We start from the raw sequence: 2500 nt of genomic DNA on the forward strand, positions 1-2500 counted from the left end.
TCCCCCCACGACCTGGCCTCGCTCCCTGTGACTTTGGTTGCTTCCAAAGCTTGAGGCTGCGAACGCCGGGAAGCAATTTATTTGCATCCAGGATGTAACACGAATAGTCAATTTATAACTCCGGCTTCTGGACCGGCAAAGGAGGCTGGCACTATGCATAGAGTCTTGAGGGAGTACTTTGAAGGAATGTAGGCCCCTGTTTTGATTTTCATGGATACCATAAATAATATGATATTACTGTCATTAAAGGTATAGTATGCACTCCCATCCTTCATAGACCTTTCAAAGACCACCTACTGAGACCAGAGGAATCTAGATTCCCTCTTTGCAAAGCCACAGTAGACCTATCATTATTCTTTAGGTTATTTCAAACCATTATTATGAGTTCAGTCATGGACTGCTCAAAACCTGTATTCAAATATGAGTCGTTGCACCTTGAATACCTTTATCTTAAGATAAAGGTATTCCAGCAATGACTGTTAGATTAATAGTAAACTTATATATTGGTACAAACGGGGCATGTCTACTTTTCCTGTAAATTCAGAAGTGAGGCATTTCTAACACTAGACTGGACTGAATTGTATGTAGACCTATCATCCAAAACAACTGGGTTTTTTTCCAGTCTTATGAGACCCTAATGAGATTTCCGATGATATAGCTCTTAGATCTTGAGGTCTATTGGTCTATGCCCAAGATCCAGGACTTTGGGGGTCTACTATGAGAACCTGTTCATTGTCTCTGCTTGAGCCATGAACTCGCATAATATGGATATTTAGAAATCCTGGTTCTTGTGCAGAATGGCCATTGCCTTCAAGGCCCTGGTATTATTGAGTTTGTTGCTTAACACTGACTCTGTCTTGTATTTTAAAGTTTAGTCTTGACCCAATTGCAACAGGTCCTTGTGTCAATTAATGGGGCACATTCGGGAGGACCGCGTGTTCAATCAGTGACTACATTATGAGACCAATGTAGCCCTGTTGCTTGCAGTCCGAGACCGCCAACATTACTGACACTTTCCTTGATTCCTTAAAGATGATCTCATTCTTCAGGCTGTCTACTTTTGAGACAATACTTGATGGAGGAGGTCTTTGGAAAGACCCGCGAAGTAATTGCTTAGACAGATAAGCCAAATCTGAATTGGGGAAATAGAGATGTCCTGTGGATATGCCTTGTAATTCGCCAAGAGGGACCCGTTTGGCAGGAGAATAGCAGTGTGCCCGGTGGGGTTGTAAGTGCTAACAAGAATATAGTCAACCTCCTTGCTGCCGTGCCTGCATCACTTATGAAGTTCAGGGCACCAGGAGCCAGTGATCTTTAAGTCTCTAGAACCTGAGGAAATCCAAGATATGGCAATTGGTTTTGCTACTGGTTTTATCTCCCATGCCGTGGGTGACGATAGAAATTTAGTGGCCAGCTCAGTCACAGCCAGATATCGTATTTCAAGATACCCAGTACAATGTAGTTATCACACCAAGGATAGCTATCTGCCACAGAAGCAAATGCGGCATAGAACTTTCTTTCACACCAGGTCTACATATGCCTGTAGGAGTAACCATTGCTATAACAAATATGAAACTGAATGGATGCAGCAGTCTCCAATGCTATTATACGCTTCAGAACTTGGGCATCTGCTCCTGCTGCCCAGACCTGAACTCTGCTGCATCACTACCATGTCCTTTCTTCTCTGACAGGTATCCAATTTCATATTTAGTTTCCCTCCCTCCATCCTTTTCTTTCTCCATTCCTTACTACCCCATTTCCCTCCCTTTCTCCCATTCCCACTCCCTCCTTCCCTCCCTCCTTGTCTCCCTCTCTCCTTCCCTACCTTTTTCTGTGCAACTGTATTAGTGGGACGGTTTAGTTTTATTTGAATAGGCTCAGTTTGGGAGATAGTTAACAATTGATTCTAATTTTGCTGGGGTCATATTTATCATACCCCCCCTTCTCTCTCTCTCTCTCTCTCTCTCTCTCTCTCTCTCTCTCTCTCTCTCTCTCTCTCTCTCTCTCAACAGAGGTACCGAAATCATTCTTCATAGAATCAGACTAGGTTCCCACTGTGCATGGCAGATCATAGAGACAATAAACTATGAAGACAGGTGTTGCATGCATTGTGGCGAGCCGAACGCCACCCTGGTACACTTCTTACAAGTATTGTGAGCACATAATTTATAAGACAGGGACTGCCAACATCGGCCGCCGGGCTGGTAAAGAGATTATGTGGTATGCTTACATCATGGCGATAGGAGCACCTTCTGGCAATCCCGCCACCATGGTAAGCACCGAGTGTTAGAGAACAAAATAGCAGGCCGGGCCATATATGAGGGCCGGGCGAAGTTAGATCTTCACAAATCTCAACTGTATTCTCATTCTCTCTCTCTCTCTCTCTCTCTCTCTCTCTCTCTCTCTCTCTCTCTCTCTCTCTCTCTATCTCTGCCCCGCTCTTTCCTATGGGCGTCATTAAAGGCGGAGAGCAAAGGGCACTGCCTCTCCGTCCTTCCAG

At 44.5% G+C, this 2500-nt stretch overlaps 1 protein-coding gene across 1 annotated transcript in view; it reads right to left on the minus strand.

Annotated features, from left to right (window-relative positions):
* The window catches only part of LOC125028259 (microfibril-associated glycoprotein 4-like), a 12240-nt gene that overhangs the window by 1281 nt on the left and 8459 nt on the right, over positions 1 to 2500 (minus strand). Inside the window, exon 7 of the mRNA XM_047617688.1 lies at positions 1 to 2500. This exon is cut by the window's left edge and continues 1281 nt beyond it; it is cut by the window's right edge and continues 1018 nt beyond it. The gene's annotated coding sequence lies outside the window, so the exon portion shown is untranslated.

This window comes from Penaeus chinensis, chromosome 8 (assembly GCF_019202785.1).
Source record: "Penaeus chinensis breed Huanghai No. 1 chromosome 8, ASM1920278v2, whole genome shotgun sequence".
Classification (NCBI taxonomy): Eukaryota; Metazoa; Arthropoda; class Malacostraca; order Decapoda; family Penaeidae; genus Penaeus; species Penaeus chinensis.